Source organism: Schistocerca gregaria, chromosome 7 (genome assembly GCF_023897955.1).
Source record: "Schistocerca gregaria isolate iqSchGreg1 chromosome 7, iqSchGreg1.2, whole genome shotgun sequence".
In the NCBI taxonomy this organism is placed as follows: domain Eukaryota; kingdom Metazoa; phylum Arthropoda; class Insecta; order Orthoptera; family Acrididae; genus Schistocerca; species Schistocerca gregaria.
Window position 1 is genome coordinate 467117569 of NC_064926.1, and position 22629 is coordinate 467140197.

Here is a 22629-nt window from a genome sequence, read left to right on the forward strand (position 1 = left end):
ACGGAGCGCACAGCGTACACGCGTGGATCGAAGAGCACCAGGCTGTCTTTACCGTACACTCCCGGCCACGAAACTGTCCCGAGTTCAACCCAGTGCACAATCTGCGGGACCACATAGTTCGGGATATTCGCAGTGAATCCTCAACCGAGAAACCTAGCGCAGCTGGCAACGGCACTGGAGTCGGGATGGCTCAGCATCCCTGTTGGTACCTTCCAGAACCTCGTGGACTCTCCCTGCACGTCTCGCAGCGGTACGCACTACAAAATGTGGCTTTTGATAGTTGGTCACATTAATGTGACTGGCCAGTGTAATACGCTTGGAAAGATAAGTTGGAAAAGCAGGGCAGCAGAGGGGCGTCATTGTTATAATGTGAAACTATTTCCCCTAGAAGATTGCGGTTTCTGGATTGGAGATGAAGACAGCGTCCAATAGTTGGATACCTTTCCGTCAGGGAAAAATTCTCTGTCATCTCTCCTCTTTTTATTCTAATGAAAGTCAATTGCTTTTCAACTGTGTTTTCAATATTTTCTCTCATATAATTATGTACTATCGATTTCAAGACAATATTGCCTCATCTTCAGGTACCTGTGCAACACAAAGCATGTGCAAGGTGAATCATAACTCTGACAAACTTTCAAAGGTGGTATGTTCCAAAATATGAAACAAAGATCAAGGAAACATGGGCTCTAAAATGCATTCCATAAGAGCTATGAGCACTTTTTAGAAGAAGAGATGTTTCACAGTAAAGAATATGAACAAATGCTCACAGCTCTGAAGGTATGCATTTTGGAGCCCATGTATTCTGGACACTTTTTTCTTGTTTTGGTGTTTACTACCAACTCTGTAAGTCTGTCAGTGGAGTTTGATTCATCACTGTAGAGCGCAATAGTTAAGGAGGGATAAAGAGACAAAATGGTTCAAATGGCTGTGAGCACTATGGGACTTACCTGCTGAGATCATCAGTCCTCTAGAACTTAGAACTACTGAAACCTAACAAACCTAAGGACATCACACACATACATGCCCAAGGCAGGATTCGAACCTGCGACCGGAGCGGTCACTCGGTTCCAGACTTCCAGTCTCTTTTTCTCTGCCCTCCCCAGAGTGCACGCTTCACATCCGTATGTTAAGACATTCCAGACAAATGTAGGCTTATATGATTGTCTGTTAGTAAATTCCTTTTATTTTGGAAAGCTTGCTTTGCCAACGCTATTCTTCTCTTTGTATCTGTGATACATTTATTGTCGTCAGTGATTGTGCTCCCCAAATAACAAAAGTTCTCAACCTGCTCTAGAACATCATCTTCTAGTTTAATATTAACTTCAACATTTTCTTTTTTCTTTCCTACTACCATAGTTTTTGTTTTCTTCTTTTAGATTAAATTCTTAGGATTTGGGCAAATTTTAGAAACAAAAACTCCATTTCCTTTACCGAGTTAGCAAGTACTTCTACATCATCTGCAAAACGGAAACAGTGTATTCGTTCCCCATTAATTTTAATTCCTTTTATCAAAGAGAGGAAGAGAAATAATTTTGGAAATATTGATATACACATGTCTTACGTTGCACAACCTATTATCGATGTGACTACCGGTGACATCTAGTACGCGCATTGGTTATTATAGCTGTTGGTGCTGGTATTACTCAAGTTTCAGTACCTGGAAGGAGGTAAATAATAGGTAAATATGGGATTTCAAATATCCTACATTAGAGAAGTAAATACAAACGCTTATTATCACAAAGGACGCATAAAACTTCTAGCAGTCTATACAGGGTGTTCAGAAACAGTTTGAAAAGCTTTTAAGAATGTTGTTGGGTAGGTTGTGCTGAGAAATAGTTTTTAAGTAAAAAATTCTGTACGTAGTGCCGTTCACGAGTTAATTACCACTGAAGTTAGCTAATGAGGCCGTTGGGCGCGCAAACACAACCGGCCCGCCAGAGACGCTGTTTACAAATGTTTTCTTCGTTTGGTTTGCCAAATCAGAGCAAGACGGCTGTAGAAAACTTGGACATTGGACGGTAGTAGGGATCGAACCCGAGCTAAGAGCTGAGGAAGTCTCTTGCACAATCATCCACGCTATGAGAACAACCGACACTAATTTTATCTGGCGGGCCGCTTGAACTTGCGCCCGCAATGCCCAGACTGGCTAACTTCGGTACTAATTAACTTGGAATCGGCACAATGTATCGATTTTTTTTAACTGTTAAATACTGTTCAGATTGTTTCTGACCGCCCTGCATACTCCTTGCGATCGTAATTACTGGTAACCAGATGGATGACTACAACGTCTGAAAGGAGAATTACATTCACCTTAACCAGGAAATGTATAGAGGGGCAGAAGTAACGTACACAGCGGTTTACATCAGTCCGTGCGATAGTATTACAGTGCATCTAATGTTAAAGCTAATCACCAGTCACATCTAAATTATTCAAAAGTGATGATGAATATGTGCTGGGAGTATAGTTCAACAACAGAAGGCGATACGAATCATTATGTGCTTTCATGTGAATCGTTTCACTATCAGCAATTCGCTGTGTAGTGGAAACTAACCAGTTTGTCACTCGCATTACCACTAGCTTCACTTCGGAAACTGCAACAACTTGTAGAAGCATCTTGGACTTTGTAATGACACTTTAACCTCAATATATAATACAGTGTCTGTTCCGACGGGCTCTGTGAGACCGAGTGAAATGATTTCAAGGTAGTTCAGTGACTGGCAACTTGTTTTAAATGTTCAGAAATACAAAGCTATACACTTGACTAAATGCAGGAAAGTAGTATCCTGTGACAACAACACCAGTGGGTCACAATTGGAATCAGTCAACCCTTTCAGATATGTCGGTGTAAGGATTGCAGAGACTCATTCGTGGATAAGACAGGTGGCGTAGACTCCCGGTCATTGGAAGAATACCGGATCTACAAAGGAGATTGCTCACAAAGCACTCGTGCTACCCATCCTAGGATAATGCTCAGGGCATAGGGCCCATTACAAATAGCGTTAACAAGGGATATTGAAAATGCACAAAGAAGGGCAACGAGAATGGTTGCAGGTTTGTCCGCAAACGCTGAACTGACAAACGTTTGAAGACAGACGCCAGCAATCCCGGGAAAGGCTACACACAAAATTTTAAGAACTATACTTAATAGTATTAAGTGAAGAATTCGGAGATATTCTTTAACTCCCAACGTATCGATCCCGTAGGTTAATCACCGCATGAACAGAACCATTTAAACAGTCATTTTTCCTGCCCTCCACACGGTTAGAACGGTGAGAAAACCTAACGTGCCGAACAATGCCAAGTAGCAGCTGCCGTGCGCTTCACAGTGTTTTGCTGAGTATGTTTGGTGGGAGTCGATCGCGGGACCTCTCCGTTTAGACACACGCGCTTCAACACTAGACATCAGATCTCGCATCTGAGGTATGCACATAACACACTGGAGACGCATTCGGGCAGGCGGTGATTCAGATCCGCGTTCCGTCGTCTAGACATGGTTTTCCTTGCTTTTCCAAAATCACTTAAGGAAAATGCCAGGATGGTTTCTTTGCAAAGCACCCGACCGACTTCCTTCCGCAACCTTCGTCAGTCCGAGGACGCACTAGGTCTCCAAAGACCTTGCCGTTGACGAGGCAACAAACCCTAACTATCCTTTCAACCATAGATCTGTAGTCACTTATTTTTCTAGCCATTTCTGTCTCCAGAGCTTTTCCTAGCTAATTGTCGACAGCTGTTGAATAATTTCGAAAATCTCATGTTATTCTATACCAGTTATGATTGTAATAATGACCTTTAAAGAGAGAAACACTGTACATCAATGCCTCAACAAAATATTTCTGTCATCTATGAGCCATACAAATGTAGAACACACATAATTGTCATAATAATCTGTCTTAACACAGTGCATATATTAAATTAGTCCATAATAATTGTGCCAAGGCACTGGCAATTGTGTGTGTTCTACATCTGCGTGGCTCATATATGACGGAAATGTGTGGTTGATCCATTGATGGACAATGTTTCTCTCCTTGAAGACGATTGTAACAATCGAAACCGGAAGAGAATAAACATAAAATTGCACATCTGGTGGCATATGCTTTTCCAAAACTCTCTCTCTCTCTCTCTCTCTCTCCCTCTCCCTCCCCCTCCCCCTCCCCCTCCCCCTCCCCCTCCCTCCCTCCCTCCCTCCCTCCCTCCCTCCCTCCCTCCCTCCCTCCCTCCCTCCCTCCCTCCCCTCCCTCCCTTCCTCCCCTCCCTCCCTTCCTCCCCTCCCTCCCTTCCTCCCTCCCTCCCTCCCTCTCGTACAGAGTCCGAATTATTTAATTCTGTCGGCTTGTGTTTTCTCAGTCCCCTCTCTCTGCTACTGTGTGAATTGATCACAGGCCATCTAAGGAGCACTTGAAGCGTATTAATTTCGTGTGGCTCAATGGCAGGGAGCAAGTCTTTCAATTGGACGCCGTTTCGGCTACTTGCGTGTCCCTAACTATCCCACTTATGAAACTGAACAATTTTTTTGGTTATGAAACTGGGGAAATGAGACCTACAATTTAACTGAAATTCGAACAACGTGTCGTTTCTGGTGACTCCTCACATTACTGAGAGGTGAAAGCTAGATTAAAGGCACCCTGAAAACTTGGGCGGTGCGACCGGAACTCGGTTTCCGGGCATGCGCTTTACGCTTTTCTTTTTCGATGTCGCACGGCATCTTTCAAATGGCACCGACGAGGATTTTTGTTCCAGATTGTGGCCAGCGCGCTGACCGCTGATCCATTCCGCCGAGCTAACGTGGCGGCTACTACGAGACCTCTAGGTCCGACATTTGCAATATGCTCACATGATACACAGGATGATTCAAAAGTTCGCCCACAAATATTGAAGGGATTACTTTTCTTTGCAAGAACGCTACATACCCCACAAGTTGGATCGAAAGGAGAGGTCCATTAGCATGGCCGCCTCTATCCCTGTCTGACTGACACCTCATGAGTGTGTCTTTTATTTGGGGGGGGGGGGGGGGCGACATATCAGATGCCTTGTGTATGTATCACCAGTTCCCGACGATGAAACACTTCCGGCCAGAATGCTTGCAACGTCTGGTGAGGTTCGTGCGATGCATGGTGTACCTCTGTGTAGAACGTGGTGGTCGCAATTTTGAACAGCTTTTGTAATGTACAACACGTTATGTAAACTGTTACGCAACCTTTTCTGCATTTAAGTCGCGCGAGCATTGAGTGTTCTTGTTGTTCCTGAGACTCCAGAGCCATCAGAGGTATAGAACCACTCGCAAGACCCTAATTTTTTATTCCAAACCTGTAGTATTTCGACTCCTCTGTCAGCTCCTTCAACTTGTACGCAAGTTCTTCAATCGCACTGTATGTGCATATGGTGTTGCGAGATCCCTCCTGCCTTTAACTATTTGCGGTGTTCAGTGTTATTTCAGAACTCACGATGTCTTAGGAAACTCTGTCGTCAAGTGGTGAAAAGCTAGCTTGCGAAGGAACACATCTTAAGAACAAGTAGTGGTCGGTAACAGCTGTTCATTGTCTAGTTGGAGACATAAGTAGTTGTGGGGCACACTTGGTGACCAAGATGTATAGAGACTTAAAACACAGTGTTTGGAATATGTTAACGATTAAAGCACGATCGGGCGTTGTGGCAATAAAACGCGCTTTATACCGTCACCTTACCGTCAATGTTTTTATGTTTCCCGTCTTGTTCATCTCTCTCCAAATATGAAAACTAGCGATATTGAGATGGTCATAAAGATGATTATCACGTCATAAATCTTTGGCACAGTGGGACTGTGAATCTCAAGTGCGTAACGCTTACGGAGAATATGCGAACATGCAACACATATACACAAGACTATAACAATTTCGGCATCGTAGTTTTCCTGGAAGGCATTCAGCACTCAATTGCATCGTATTCTTGTGTTTATTTTGTAATCAGAGGCCCCTCCCTACACTCACACACACACACACACACACACACACACACACACACACACACACACACACACACACACACACACAAAATAGGTGATTATTAATCTCGTCACTAGTTGCTTGTAGATGCCTGTTACTTGGTGAAAAGTTGAAAGTTGGTTTCCCTCTATGACAGATGTTTGAACTATGGTGGCAAGTATGTAGAAAATAGTTTCAGAAAAGCTCTTTTCTGAAAATAATGTTTTTATGAGTTTGTTCTTAAATGCTACTTACTTCCCGGACATGCCTCATAAAGGTCGTCAGACATCACGTCTTTGTGTAAAGACGTCTTGTATGACAGTTCTCAGTATTGACGCAGAGTGCTTTTTCGGAGGATCGCCGTTGGCGAAGACCTAGCGGTCTATGTTCTCCGGTGCTCAGTCAGCCGTCCGCTCTATTTCTGCCTCTGGAGCACCGACAGCTATTTCCGAAGGCCCGCTTCCTTAATGAACCTCGATGCAGTCTCATCTGTCTCGAGAAAAAAAGTAGAGGGGACAAGCCATTGCTGCCACGTCTAATGGCTTGTTTATCCAGCAGACCGTTCCTGCGTCGTGTCAGTATCCAAAGAACCTCGAGAAAGTGAAAACAGTTCGCTGCAGTAGGTACCGTCCGACGCTGCGACTACCAATTTTGACGTCATCCACTTCTAAATCTATTCTCCGCAAGCCACCTTACGGAAGTGGGTGCTGTCTCTTCGACCCTCCCCAAAACTCAAAGGGTGAAAGTGCAACCAAGGCTTTCCAACTACGACTTCTGCCAGCAACGAGGGAAAGTCTTGTATGTTGAGTGCTCAGCAGCTTGTGTGTATTTGATAAACGGTAACTTGTTGAACAAGAGCAGAGACAAGAGGGGTATCAGGCTGCAAACGTAAAGAAAATCTGTCAAAACTTGACTACAAAGACGCCATATTAAACATGGGATTAATGCTAAGAAACAGAAGAAGACATAGTTGAACATAATGAGTGGCACTTAAAAAGTATTTATTTGCCAGACAGTTATTCAGACATATAGCCTATCGTCTGAGGTGTCCACGCCTACATCAAACTACTTCTTCGTCAAGTACACACATCATTTGCATCACCCCGGTTCCCAGAGCTCCTGAAATTGACTGTGGATATTGTATCACAGACAAAGTCCCTTTGAGTGTTCAGAGAAGTCACTAAACCGGCCCAAAGATGTAAACCACCATGCATAAGCAGCGCCTATTAGACGGAGGGGGTCCGACAGCCGATCAGATGCAGTCATTCCACCAGGAAAGAGGTACACGGCTCGTGTTGTCTGTAGTTCATCCAAGCCTAGATGGTCAATACCGCGGTTCGATCGCGTCCGCATTGTTACTTTGTGCCAGGAAGGGCTGTGAACAAGGGAATTGTCCAGGCGTTTCGCAGTGAACCAAAGCGATGTTGTTCGGACATGGAGGAGATACAGAGAGACAGGAACTGTCGATGACATGCCTCGCTCAGATCGCGCAAGGGTTCCTACTACAGTGAATGACCGCTACCTACGGATTATGGCTCGGAGGAACCCTGACAGAGAAGCCACCATGTTGAATAATGCTTTTCGTACAGTCACAGGACGTCATGTTACGACTCAAACTGTGCGCAACAGGCTGCATGATGCGCAACTTCACCCTCGACGTCCATGGCGAAGTCCATCTTTGTAACCACGGCACCAAGCAGCGCGGTACAGATGGTCCCAACAACATGCCGAATGAACTGAACTGCTCAGGTTGGCATCACAACTCTTCACTGATGAGTGTCGCATATGTCTTCAATCGGACAATTGTCGGAGACGTGTTTGGAGGCAACCCGATCACGGTGAACACTGTCCAGCGAGTGCAGCAAGGTGGAGGTTCCCTGCTGTTTTCGGATGGTATTATGTGGGGCCGACGTACGCCACTGGTGGTCATAGAAGACGCCGTAACGGCTGTACGATACGTGAATGCCATCCTCCGACAACCCTATCGCCAACATATTGGCGAGGCATTCGTCTTCATGGACGTCAGTTTGCGCCCCCATCGTGCACATCTTGTGATTGACTATCCTTCAGGATAGCGACATCGCTCGACTAGAGTAGCTAGCATGTTCTCCAGACATGAACCCAATCGAACATTCCTGGGATGGACTGAAAAGGGCTGTTAATGGACGACGTGACCCACCAACCAATCTGAGGGATCTACGCCGAGTCGCCGTTGACCATGGGACAGTCTCGACCAACAGTATCTCGATGAACTTGTGGATAGTATGCCACGACGAATACAAGCATTCATCAATTTCAAGAGGACGTGCTACTGGTTATTACAGGTACCGGTGTGTACAGCAATCTGGACCACCACCTCTGAAGGTCTCGCTGTGTGGTGGTACAACATGCAATGTGTGGTTTTCATGAGCAATAAAAAGGACGGAAATGATCTGCATTTCAATTTTATGTACACCAGGTTCCGGATCTCTCGGAACCGAGGTGATGCATATATATATATATCTTTATGATGGTTGAAAATTATGTGGGTCTCCGCGGTACACAGACCATCGTGAGTACATGTTACAGCTGCCGTAAGACTCGTCTGTGAACCCCAGATAACCACATAATTTGTAATCTTTATAAATTATTTTCGTACTTGACGGACATATAGTTCGATACAGGCGTGCACAGTATATGCCACTGTTGATCGGCTGTATGCCCGAACACGGGTCTGGCAAATAAGTACGTTTGAAGTACAGCTCGCGTTGTTCAAAAGCATTTCGTTCAACAAGAAGTCGTTTATCGGCGAGAGAAAAAGTTGGCAACTTCAAAATGTGTAACTAGTAGTAACAAACACCGCAAGTAAATTTTACACCACGTTCATAAAACAAAAACTATTTCTAATATTTAAGTATCAAAGTGTAGAAACGTATTACATATGGTATTTCTACGGAACACTCACTGACTATGCTTTGTCAATAAAGCAATAACGGAAGATTGCCAGGCATACAAACGAAATGCATTGAACTTTGTGAAGCGCAGCCAAGGCCGAACACGGGGTCGGCCTCATCGCAACTGCACCAGGCAGAGGCGGCTGCCGGCTGGGAACTGATTACTGGGAACCGTGACACTTCACGCCGCCCTCCAACCCCTTGAAGTCAGTGCGCGTGCTCCGAGCTAGAAGCCGTGCTCAGCGAATTTAGTCTGCACCTCCTCATCACAATTGGATAGTAGCTCGAGTAACCAGTAAAAAGAGTATTCTGGCAGCTCCTGTGATTCGTCCTGTTCACTACAGCGGACGCTAGACAGGGTTTCCGATATTCTGGAGATCATGTTGTTGTGGTCTTCAGTCCTGAGACTGGTTTGATGGAGCTCTCCATGCTACTCTATCCTGTGCAAACTTCATCATCTCCCAGTACCTCTTGCAGCCTACATCCTTCTGAATCTGCTTAGTGTATTCATCTCTTGGTCTCCCTCTATGATTTTTACCCTCTACCCTGCCCTCCAATACTACATTGGTGATGCCTTGATGCCTCAGAACATGTCCTACCAACCAATCCCTTCTTCTAGTGAAGTTGTGCCACAAACTCCGCTTCTCGCCAATTCTGTTAAATACCACCGCATTAGGTTTGTGATCTACCCATCTAATATTAAGCATTCTTCTGTAGCACCACATTTCGAAAGCTTCTATTCTCTGCTTGTCTAAGCTATTTATCGTCCATGTTTCACTTCCATACATGGCTACACTCCATACAAATACTTTCAGAATCGACTTTCTGACACTTAAATATATACTCGATGTTAACAAATTTCTCTTCTTCAGAACCGCTTTCCTTGCCATTGCCAGTGTACATTTTATATCCTCTCTATTTCGACCATCATCAGTTATTTTGCTCCCCAAATAGCATATCTCATTTACTACTTTAAGCGTCTCATTTCCTAATCTAATTACCTCAGCATCACCCAACTTAATTCGACTACATTCTTTTAGCCTCGTTTTGCTTTTGTTGGTGCTCGTCTTATACCCTCCTTTCAAGACACTGTCCATTCCGTTCAACTGCTCTTCCAAGTCCTTTGCTGTCTCTGACAGAATTACGATGTCATCGGCGAACCTCAAAGTTTTTATTTCTTCTCCATGGATTTTAATACCTACTCCAAACTTTTCTTCTGTTTCCTTCACAGCTTGCTCAATATACAAATTGAATAACATCGGGGAGAGGTTACAGCCCTGTCTCACTCCCTTCCCAACCACTGCTTCCCTTTCATGCCCCTCGACTCTAATAACTGCCATCTGGTTTCTGTACAAATTGTAAATAGCCTTTCGCTCCCTGTATTTTAGCCCTGCCAACTTCAGAATTTGAAAGAGAGTATTGCAGTCAACATTGTCAAAAGCTTTCTCTAACTCTACGAATGCTGGAAGCGTAGGTTTGCCTTTCCTTAATCTATTTTCTGGGATAAGTCGTAGGGTCAGTATTGTCTCATGTGTTCACACATTTCTACGGAATCCAAACTGATCTTCTCCGAGGTCCAGTTTTTCCATCCGTCTGTAAAGAAACTCGCGTTACTATTTTGCAACCGTCACTTATTAAACTGATAGTTCGGTAATTTTCACATCTGTCAACATCTGCTTTCTTTGGGATTGGAATTATTATATTCTTCTTGAAGTCTGAGGGTATTTTTGAGTGCCTCGTACATTTTGCTCACCAGATGGTAGAGTTTTGTCAGAACTGGCTGTCCCAAGGCTGTCAGCGGAAATTACCGTTACATCTGTCGATTTTGTTCACTTGCAAATGTGGTCCGATATTCGGTACGCTCGTATTTTCTTTTCTTTTTTTCACTAAACGGCAGTGCAGGTCGATGTCAAATGCCTTCCTGAAGTCTAAGGACGCGGTATCAATCTGAGCGCTCTGGAGGAACAGAGCGAGCTGTTGGGGTAAAGCAGAGTGAGAAGTTAGAATTCCGCGAACCTTTTCGTTTCCAAACACGAGCTTCACGAATAGAACACCGTTCCCGACGTCCAGTGCGAATCGTGGTGAAGGTGAGGCACGGCGTTCGGAGTGCGCCGCGCCGCGCCGCACGCGTCGCTAGGGCGACAGCGGCGCGGAGCGCACGCGTGCGGGTGTCCGTGTGTGCGTGTGCGAGCGTGCGTGCGTGCGGTGGCGCCAGCGGCGTGGCGCGGCCGGGCGCGGCGCAGTGATGACGGGAGCGGGCGCCGCGCTGCACCGCTGCTGCCGCCGCGACGCCCCGGCCGCCGCCGCCGCCGCCGCCGCCGCCCCCACCTGCGCCTGTGAGTAGGCGCGCACGTGCTGGACCGCGCTCCCTCCACCGGCCGCTCTACCCCTCTCCCTGCTACTGGCTCTTCCCACTCAGCCTCGCAAGTACTGCCTCCTCTGCTCTGTTCACGCTCCCTTAAATATTCTCGTCCCTCACAGTTTCGAATAGTTACGTAGTGGCCAAAAACTTAGAAACTGACTGACTGAAACGTCTAATTTTTGGTTTCATAGTACTTAATAGTTCTGGTTGTGAATGTGTGCTGTGAGTCATCTTAATGGGGTTAACAACTTGTTTGATCAGTGTGCTGAGGATATCATAGCGATCGATAAAATTATACGAGAGCTATCCACAATGTACATTACGTTTTGGAATTAAAAATAAATAAAGTATTGGAAATTTTTATTATATACAGATGAAAGCCACACTTAAATACTACTTTTCTACATAGTTGACTTTTAAATTAAGGCACTTATCGTAGCGATGGACGAGCTTGGAAATTCCTTCGTCGTAAAATTCGGCCGCCTGCGCCTTCAACCACGTAGTTACCTCTTCTTGAAGCTCTGCGTCGTCATCAAAACACTGCATAGCCAACCACTCCTTCATTGCTGGGAATAAGTAGAAGTCGCTCGGTGCCAGGCCGGGACTGTACGGCGGATGAGGAAACAACTCCCACTTAAAAGATTCGAGAACTCCACGAGTGGCATTTGCCGTGTGGGCCCGGGCGTTGTCGTGAATTAGCAAGATCTTTGAGCCCGACTTTCCCCTGCGCTTGTTTTATATTGCTCTGCTGAGGTTGTGCAGAGTTTGGCAATACCTTTGAGAGTTTATTGTAGTGCCTCTTTCCAGGAAATCCACAAAAATCACACCTTTTCTGTCCCAAAAGACAGTCGCCATCACCTTCCTTGCCGACATTGTCTGCATGCATTTCTTTGTGTACACTCACTGCATTGACTGCAATTTTGTCTCGCAGTTCACATGCTTAACCCATGTTTCGTCACCAGTAACGATGCGATCGGGTAATGAGTCGCCATCTTTCTCGTAAGCGTCCAAAAACGTTAACTCTGCGGCCATTCGCTGATTTTTGTGAACCTCTGTCAAGATTTTTGGTATCCATCTTGCACAAAACTTATGGTAACCAAGCTTTCCGGTAATGATTTCGTGCAATAAACTGCGTGAAATTTGTGGAAAACTCAGAGTGTTCCGTTATTGTGAAATTACGGTTTTCACGGACCGCGGCATCGACTTTTTCGCGCAGGCGGCCGAATTTTACGACGAAGGAATTTCCAAGCTCGTCCATCGCTACGATAAGTGCCTTAATTTAAATGGCAGTTATGTAGAAAAGTAGTATTTAAGTGAGGCTTTCATCTGAATATAATAAAAAAATCCAATACTTTATCTATTTTTAATTCCAAAACGTAATGTACTTTGTGGATAGCCCTCGTATTAAAATAACAGTCTAGATCACATGTATTTGTGTAGACAGGTTGAACATTTATAAAACCGTCAAGCTGCAGGGACGGAGCCTTGACTGCAAATGGAAGAAAAAATATTCCGTGAATATGTGTCCGGAAGTGCATCGTTGTCACGGTAGATGGCGCTGACGGATGACCATTTCTCTGATCAAGTGCGTGTGTTCCTTGTGTGCTGCAGGCTGTATGACTGACGCAGCTACTGTTAGAAGTAGAATGTTCCGATATTCATGTCGGAAACAAGCCGAGATGGTGTATGTGTACGACCAAGCAGACGGAAACGGCGAGAGGCTGCACGGATATACCAAAACCAGTACCTTCACAGGCACAAACAACAGAGACAACACATTTCAAGCCCTTTACGGAGCCAGATGTGGTCATGGGTCCTTTAGGACAGACCGACGTACAGGAATGCGACGGACTGTGCGTGCACCATATCTCGAGGTCCGGGTTCTACAGGATACTGAGACGAACCCTAGTAAAAGCTCGGGCAAGTAGCCCGCCAACGCGGTGTAAGCGAAAATGCGATTCTGTGCATTCTGCATGACCGATCTGCGTCGGTCTCACAGCCTGCATCGTACAAGGAACGCCAGGCCGTGGTCAGCGTCATCTACGTGTCAACGATGCATTTCCGGACACCTGTTCATGGGACCTTTTTTACTCCATTTCCAGTCAGGAATCCGTGCCTGCAGTTTGTCGGTTTTATTAATGTTAACCTTCAACATCACTTGCTGATCCACTTCGTTCTCTTTATAAGCACGTCGTCAGACAACTTTTTTTACTTTTTAAACAAGAGTATAATATATTTAAGGTGTCGAGGAGTGAATGCAAGCATAGAAGTAAAATAAAATACACTCCTGGAAATTGAAATAAGAACACCGTGAATTCATTGTCCCAGGAAGGGGAAACTTTATTGACACATTCCTGGGGTCAGATACATCACATGATCACACAGACAGAACCACAGGCACATAGACACAGGCAGCAGAGCATGCACAATGTCGGCACTAGTACAGTGTATATCCACCTTTCGCTGCAATGCAGGCTGCTATTCTCCCATGGAGACGATCGTAGAGATGCTGGATGTAGTCCTGTGGAACGGCTTGCCATGCCATTTCCACCTGGCGCCTCAGTTGGACCAGCGTTCGTGCTGGACGTGCAGACCGCGTGAGACGACGCTTCATCCAGTCCCAAACATGCTCAATGGGGGACAGATCCGGAGATCTTGCTGGCCAGGGTAGTTGACTTACACCTTCTAGAGCACGTTGGGTGGCACGGGATACATGCGGACGTGCATTGTCCTTTTGGAACAGCAAGTTCCCTTGCCGGTCTAGGAATGGTAGAACGATGGGTTCGATGACGGTTTGGATGTACCGTGCACCATTCAGTGTCCCCTCGACGATCACCAGAGGTGTACGGCCAGTGTAGGAGATCGCTCCCCACACCATGATGCCGGGTGTTGGCCCTGTGTGCCTCGGTCGTATGCAGTCGTGATTGTGGCGCTCACCTGCACAGCGCCAAACACGCATACGACCATCATTGGCACCAAGGCAGAAGCGACTCTCATCGCTGAAGACGACACGTCTCCATTCGTCCCTCCATTCACGCCTGTCGCGACACCACTGGAGGCGGGCTGCACGATGTTGGGGCGTGAGCGGAAGACGGCCTAACGGTGTGCGGGACCGTAGCCCAGCTTCATGGAGACGGTTGCGAATGGTTCTCGCCGATACCCCAGGAGCAACAGTGTCCCTAATTTGCTGGGAAGTGGCGGTGCGGTCCCCTACGGCACTGCGTAGGATCCTACGGTCTTGGCGTGCATCCGTGCGTCGCTGCGGTCCGGTCCCAGGTCGACGGGCACGTGGACCTTCCGCCAACCACTGGCGACAACATCGATGTACTGTGGAGACCTCACGCCCCACGTGTTGAGCAATTCGGCGGTACGTCCACCCGGCCTCCCGCATGCCCACTATACGCCCTCGCTCAAAGTCCGTCAACTGCACATACGGTTCACGTCCACGCTGTCGCGGCATGCTACCAGTGATAAAGACTGCGATGGAGCTCCGTATGCCACGGCAAACTGGCTGACACTGACGGCGGCGGTGCACAAATGCTGCGCAGCTAGCGCCATTCGACGGCCAACACCGCGGTTCCTGGTGTGTCCGCTGTGGCGTGCGTGTGATCATTGTTTGTACAGCCCTCTCGCAGTGTCCGGAACAAGTATGGTGGGTCTGACACACCGGTGTCAATGTGTTCTTTTTTCCATTTCCAGGAGTGTAAATGGCTGGTGTACCCGTGGTGCAAGCAGGAACCGGTGACAAGGAGCAGGACACTCTGAAAAGGCGTGTGGAAAACTGCTGAGTCGACTTGAGTCGCTCCTAGTGTTCCAGCGAAAGCAATTTTCCACACACCTCTTGACAGCAACCTACACCACGCCGCCTTCTCCCCCCGTCACCAACGGTACACCAAAAATTTATTTTATGTTGTTTTACTTCTACGATTGTATTAATTCCTCGACAGTTTACAATATGTAATGCTCTTTGTTTACATACTAAAAATGGTCTGACGGTGGTCTTATAAGAGACTGAAATGAGCTATCAAGTGATATATATTATCGGAGTTAGATTGGACCGTTCTTTGGCTGTAAAGTTACCGGTGAGACGTTGCCAGAGAACCTTTATACGTCCATTCTTCCCGCCACCTTGAGTTCGGGACGAAAGGTTTTGTTTCAACTAGGACGTGCTCACCCCGCAACCGTAACTGTCTCCGGAGTACCTCAACGAAGATCTAGCCGCATGATGGATAGGCTGCTGAAGAGGTGTTGTCTACTATACACCACATTCTCCAGACTTACGGCCTCTAGACTTTTACCAATGGATAACAGTAAAGGATGTCGTTCATCGACAAAAACCATGCACATTAGATGAACTTCGTGAATGCGTCGAACATACTTGTGCAAATATACAACTGGACACGTTGCAGTCGGTACTTCGTTGGACCGACCGGGTTGGCGCAATGGTTAACACACTTGACTCGCATTCGTGAGGACGACGATTGAAATATTCGTCTGGGCATCCAGATTCAGGTTTCCATGATTTGCAGAAGTGGTTTTTATTTTTGAAGTTGTAAGCAGTTAAACAGAGTATACATTTGTTCTCTTGAGTGCACAAACTTGTTTCAGCACATACCGCAGGTTTTCGCAGTCGTTGCCATTGTGATAAAATATGAGTCGTTAGGCGGTGTCACATTCCTCTTCAAACTGCTTCAGTGCTCGACGTTTTGATACCTCTGCTGCCATTCATTCGGATTACATTGCTACCCTTGGACGACTGAAAGGAAGTGCAGTGTTCGCTTTAAGAAGGATATTTTCTCGCGCTCTACCGGGCAAGTGGAGTTACTGGTTAAAAATCTACAGACTGGCATTTGTGTGCCGTCTGTATTGGTTCAGTACTAAAAGTAGATATTCGGGTTAGACCACTTGTGTGGAGTGGCACTTCTGCGGACAGACATTTCTGCGAAGCCTGGGGTTCTTTCTGGAAAGCTAACGAATGTACAAACAAAACAGCTGCTGGTGGTGGAAAACTGATCTGTATCTTATGCCGAGATCTAGGTTCTGTTAGAATGTGACAATATAGAAGTGAATTCTTGAAGCCAACGAATATGACGCCAAAAAGCCTGTTGTGATGGCAGACTAACCTGTTGCTTAGACCGGAGTGAAGGTTAGGTTGGAATGAGACCGTTTGGTTGTGACTTGACAAAGCCAACTAATGTGAAAGCAATAAGCCGAGTTGTGGCGACAGACCGGTCTGTAGATTACGTTTGAATGTGACAGGTTGGATGCGAGTTGTAGAAGCCAATAAATATGACAGCTAAAAGCCTAGTTGTGAAGACAAACTGACCTGTAAAAAGTTCAAGGTCTAGTTTAGGTTGGAATGTGACATAGCTTGGATGCGAGTTGTCGAAGCCAGCGAATACGACAGCAACCTGTTTGTGGTGATCAGTGGTTAGCCTGAGGTGTAGGTTAGATCGAAATGTGACACTTTCCATTTGAGTTCTTGAACCCACAAATTTGACAGCAAAACCTTGGTTGAGGTGACAATTTGACCAGCAGTTATCCAGAGGTTTAAGTTAGGTTGAATTGTGACACCAAAAAGCTTGGTTGGATTGACAGACTGAGATTTAGTTAGCCCGAGGTCTAGGTTTGGTTGGAAAGTGGCAGTTTGGTTGTGAGTTGGCAGTTTTGTTGAGAGTTGGCGAAGCCGAAACATGTGAAAGGAAAAAACTACCAGATGTGGGTTGAGCTCCGCAGAACTGTCAACCCATTCCAGTTCCGTACAAGTACCATTTCACAAAACTCTCATAAACTTGCACATATTAACTAAATTTACATGGGGCTCCCAAAACTAGATTTCGAAACCGATTTGTCAATACTGCTTCTGGTTGGTCACCTAAACAGTTCAACATCAATTCTGGAAATGCGATTCTAGTTGCCGGACCTCTCTTCCAGTAAAGATTTTCGCTTCAATATAAACGGTCAACCGTTTGTGAAACGTGCTTGGGGTGCTAGGTTACGTCTAGTTGTCATAAGTATTCCGTTAATCTGGACAGAGTGGCCTTTTGTGCAGTAAACCCATCGCACTCACCTCCGATTTAGTGATAAGACAGCACGTCAAAATCTGAACACAGGTCAAGCATGAAAACGGAAACTATATCTACTGAACTGTGGAAAACTGGAACAAAATAGAAACAGTGAACGGTCCAAGATCAACATGTGTAACATCGGGCGACGTCGAATGATCGTGGCGTCGCGGTTCTTTGGCTACGCTGTTAGACTGCAAAGAGGTAGATCCTACTTTAAATCTTCCTCATTATGAACTTTCCGTCCAGTCATAGACGTTTCTGTTCGCTGTATTCAGATTTGTGTCTGCATCGTGGTGTAACGTCCGTTTGCAACAGCGACGTGTAACGAAGAGACCATCAGACGTATGTAACTCCTATCTGCTCTATAGGAGTACCACAATGTTATGCCTCTTGGGTTCCGTTTTGGAAATTTTACTCTAAAGTTCCTTCGTTGTAACATAGTTCACACCCGTTTTTTTGCCGTTTTATTCTTTGAGAGGTCTACGTGACATCTCGTCTGCTCTCATTACTCATGACATTCACTTACGACGTTAATATTTACTTACCACATTACTCGCATTCTATTACGGATAACTAATGCATAGTTTATAGAACAACGGACATGTCAGTGACCGGACGGAAGTTCATAAACTTGTGAGGAAGAAAAAATAGGACACGAGGAAATTTGAACACAGATGAACCGCTTTGCACCGTGATCTCACAATCATGACGCCATAATTATTGCAAGTCGCTCGATGTTTGCACATGTTGAGCTTGGACCGTTGACTGTTCCTATTTTACCACTTCAGTACACCTTTTCCTTGTCTTCGTGCTTGATCTGTGACCAGTTTTTGACATGCTATCCACCGGGCCATTTCACCACTAAATCTGAGGGGGTTGTGATGGAGAATTTCCCTTGTAAGCCTTCAATTCCTTAATTAACATGAAATTTGGAGACTTTGCTACATCATTAGGTGATATTCTTGGTTTTTAGCCCAGCAGCATTGCTCGCAGAACTACAAGGACGTCGAAATTTCTGTAAGTGCTCTAAATTTATTATTTCTGTAAGCAAGGAGACACTTAATACCGGTAAAATCTGTAGTATAGTTTGTAAGCAGTAAGTGTGTAAAGTTCAAATGATGCGCTCCTGAGAAAATAGGCTTACGCAGACGATGCTACGCACCATAGCTTTTAGAAGTATTTCTTCTTAGCGAATGCTCTAAATATGGTAAAATTTAAAAATAATTCTGGAAATTTCGACATAGTTATTTTCATGCTGAACTTAATATTCAGACTGTCCTCCGAAAGGCATCCTAGTTGAAGAGTTGAAGTTCATTGACTGGTTCCGTTGTGTTTGTAGTTTCTGTTTTGTTACATTTTAGGGTTAAAAAAGAGCACTCCTGCATTTTTCTTCGTTCCAGCCTTACATGAAACCCACCTCCGTAGCTAGTCTTAAGTGAGTCAGATAGAAGATGGAGAACCTGGTTCCCCCCCCCCCCCCCCCATTCTGCGGAGGACTTTTCCTTTTAATGATGACTGTAACGAGATCACCCCGATTCGTGACAATTGTGATCGTATTTGAATGGGAAGTAGCGCTTTCTCCGTAAGCAACACAGTCTTGCAAGGACGCTCGACAACATTTCATACAAGGGTCAAAGAGACGGTAAACGCCACACTCGTTACCTCGCGTTCTATCAGTAGTCGTTTTTATCAGTTCCCACGCGTCTCAGCTGAAGCAGCACCACCAGTGGCATTTGCGGCCCAACAGTGTTGTGTCTTACCAATTCACATGAGCTCTTATTGGCCGCAGCTGAATTTAAAGGTCAGCTCTTTATTTAATCAAGCGATACCGTATAATAAAGACACGTTTCATATTGAAGAGTTACGTTGTGCTTCTGTGTCTAATTACAGGTTCCGTACGTTCTTCATTATTTGAAAGTCATTCTTTGAAATATACTGTCAGTAAATGACATAAGTGAGTACATACATCGAACGAAATAATTTTGAAAAACAGCGTCGTCTTTCCCCAGCTCCGTGAATATAGTCATGGCAACCCCCGCCACTTACGGAATGGTGAAACCCATAAACTTGGCGTCACTCAGGCGGTGCATCTGAACTGCCACAAATAAAACTTGAAGACATGTTTTAGTTTCTACATTCGTTTAGATCCAGCCTCGGGCAGTTGACGAAGGCAAGGTCGGTCGGTATCACATTCTCCTTAACCTGCTGCAAGAATTACGTATCTCCTGCAGTTAGAGAAAAATAAAACTGCGATTTTCGGTTTATTTTATCATTTCCGATTGGACAACTCGTTTCACAATGATGGCAAATAAACACAATAACCCGCATCACCTTTGTCGACGGGTTTATTTAGCCTCAACAAGTTTATGGTTTAATCTTCTGTTAGTGAGATGAAATATTTCTCTCCTGCATGCTTCTCGTAAGTCACTTGTGTAGGACGTAAATTGTTTTGAGAGTTGAACTCTCATTTTCAGACGGTTTCATAAGTGACTGTTGTTGCATTTGAAAATGAGTTAAGCTCTCGAAATTAATGATATTCTAAATGTGGTTTAATGGTGGCGTTCTCGAGACTCCGAATAATTTATTCGTAATGTCAACAGAGGATGCAACTATAGAAACTGAGTTTCGTTCTCCTACGTACATTTAGCATTTTATTCACTTCACACTGTTCTCTAAAGTTGTTCTAACATCTGTTCCTCGTTTACGAAGGTATGTGTTGCCTGTTTACACATTTTACACGAATTGCCCAATTTTATTAGCTGCGTCAGTACCGATGAACAATCATGTGAAAAGTGTCTACAGACATAAAATTCTCATTGCAAGCAAGAGACAGACGCGAAGGCTCCATTGTTTTAACTGATGAACATTTCTGTTACCAATACCAAATCCAAACAGTGAGGAATGTGACCGTTGCTAATCCGGAAATACCGGTACAGGGAAGGGTTTGATGTTATAGTTACGCTAGTTTCATGTAAATAAGTCAGTTACACATGTCTACATAACTGCATTAACAATAATGTTTTTATAATTGTGCCTACTGTTCTGATGTAGAAGTTATTACAATGCACACGCGAATACATGTCGCATTGCTGCCGTCCACTTCTCAGCTGCACGCCGTGGATTTATTCTTCCATTATTTAGCAGTCCTAAAATTCTTGCTTTGCAGAGAGGGTGGGAGGAGGCATTGCAGCAAACCCTCTCCTGACCACTTCCAGAAGCTGCCTCCAGTTCGGCTGCTCGGAGCGCCACGGGCGACGTCCCGAGTCTTAGCAGCACGAGGCAAACGCAACAGGTCCGGCCGGCTCGTTGCGGCGGCGCTTCGGCAGTCAATTTCCGCTGCAGCAGTTTGGGAAAACCACGGAATTGTATTGGCCGTGTGTGCGCCGAATATTTCCGTACGGCGGTGGGCGCATTCTTGGAATTACCGACGTTCCAGCGCCGTCGCTGGCCGGACCCAGTCTGGCCGCAGACCCAAGCAGCACGCACTCCTGCGGTACAGCGGGGGGATTCCGACATTGTGGTGGCGCCGAGGCTGTTACTAGTAGATGACAGTCCTTAAAAACTGCCAAAACTTCCATTTGTAGTGCTGTCACCAGGGTCTGCGTTTTAAACTTTTCTCTTCAGTTTACTTCAGCGGCTTTTCTCAGATCGATTCTTATCAGAATAGTATGTAAGAGGGTGCTTGCCATCTTCTGACACAAACACTAGTGGTATTTTTTTTAAGTAACCTCCGTTTATAAGAAGAACAAAACACTGTAAATACCATTAAAATTTATTTTTATCCACGTTATACACATGTGTATCTGTGTATCTACGTAATTTCCATTATTGAAACTTTTGTCACACATCACGACAAGTTTTTGAATTCAGATGTGAAAGAAATCTTGTACTTTTGAGGCCAAACCCATGACTGCAGTTTTAATTTCTTTGTCGTTATTGAACAGTTGACCATCGAGAAACTCTTTGAAGTACCGAAACATGTGAAACACAAGTTGAAAGGTCTGCACAGTCAAGTGGATGATCCAGTTGTTCCCATCAAAAAGAGGTGGTCAGAAGCATGTGGTGGACTTGCATTGTGGTGGAGGAATAGGACACGGGCCGGAGTTTCTCCAGGCTCTCACAGTACGCCGGCCGATGTGTCCGAGCGGCTAGGGGCGTTTCAGTCTGGAACCGCACGACCGCTACGGTCGCAGGTTCGAATCCTGCCTCCGGCATGGATGCGTGTGATGTCCTTAGGTTAGTTAGGTTTAAGTAGTTCTAAGTTCTAGTAGTCAGTCAGTCACGGGATTGTTTGCTTATTCAGCACAACACTGTCCCTTGTGCTCACTGGGAGACGCTTCAAGCAAGACGCCATGAGCCTATGCTCTATGCCGATAGCCCCCCATAGTGCTCAGAGCCATTTGAACCATTTTTTTTTTTTTTTTGTACAGGATTGACTAGTACACCGCTGTCAATGATGATGCATTACGCAGATCTTAAGACAAATTGTTTTTACCTCTTCCATCTAAATATGTTCTACAGAAATGTGATAGAATTTTTACATCTTTGTTTGCTTTCTTTCATATTATGCTCATCAGCAAGCGTTCCATTTCACTAAGTTCCAATCCCTGTTCACTTCCGCCGACTTCTGCTTTCTCCTTACTGAACTTTATCAAGCATATTGTCTGTCCGTGTTGAAAACTCTCATGAAGATAATCCTTTTATTTCTCTTACTGTCTCTTCAAACGACTTTATCAGTAAGTTTAGTGGGGAGGCCGGTTCCAGACTGAGAGACATTGGAGCTTTTCTAAGAAAGTGTAATTCCCCGAAAACTAGTTTAAAATATAGTGGTCTTATTTATTCTTTGTCATACACGTGTTAGTACGGGTTTTCAGAGAGAGAGAGAGAGAGAGAGAGAGAGAGAGAGAGAGGGGGAGGGAGGGGGGGGGAGATTGATTTAGTGAACAGTTACGCAGTCAGTCACGGGATTGTTTGCGTAGTCTGCACAACACTGTCCCTTGTGCTCACTGGGAGAATTAGGTTGGCGCTTATACAGAGTCGAGCCAACATTCGCTCTTCCCACGCAACATTGTCGTTTGGATTGAGACGCGGACAGATAAAACTGGTAACTGCCCCTCGCTCCCCCTTTCTGCCGCTTCCTGCATTCGCTGCGCCAGACACTACGTGTGGCTTTTGGAATTAAAATATAACGGTATATACTTTCTGCAACGTGGGCTCTTTAACAGAGGCGGTCTGCTTTCACGGTGACGTTGCTTAAACTTCACGTCCGACTGCAGAAAGAATGAGACGTCATCTGTCCAAAGGCTAGT

General features: G+C 45.3%; 1 protein-coding gene across 9 annotated transcripts in view; it reads left to right on the top strand.

Annotated features, from left to right (window-relative positions):
* Positions 1-22629, top strand: part of LOC126281832 (transcriptional enhancer factor TEF-1) — an 824099-nt gene that overhangs the window by 500034 nt on the left and 301436 nt on the right. The window contains exon 1 of one of the 9 annotated variants that reach the window (XM_049981076.1): positions 15010-15139. The exons of the other annotated variants lie outside the window; for them this stretch is intronic. The gene's annotated coding sequence lies outside the window, so the exon portion shown is untranslated. Of the gene's footprint in view, positions 1-15009; positions 15140-22629 lie in introns of those variants that run through there. 9 annotated transcript variants of the gene reach the window in all.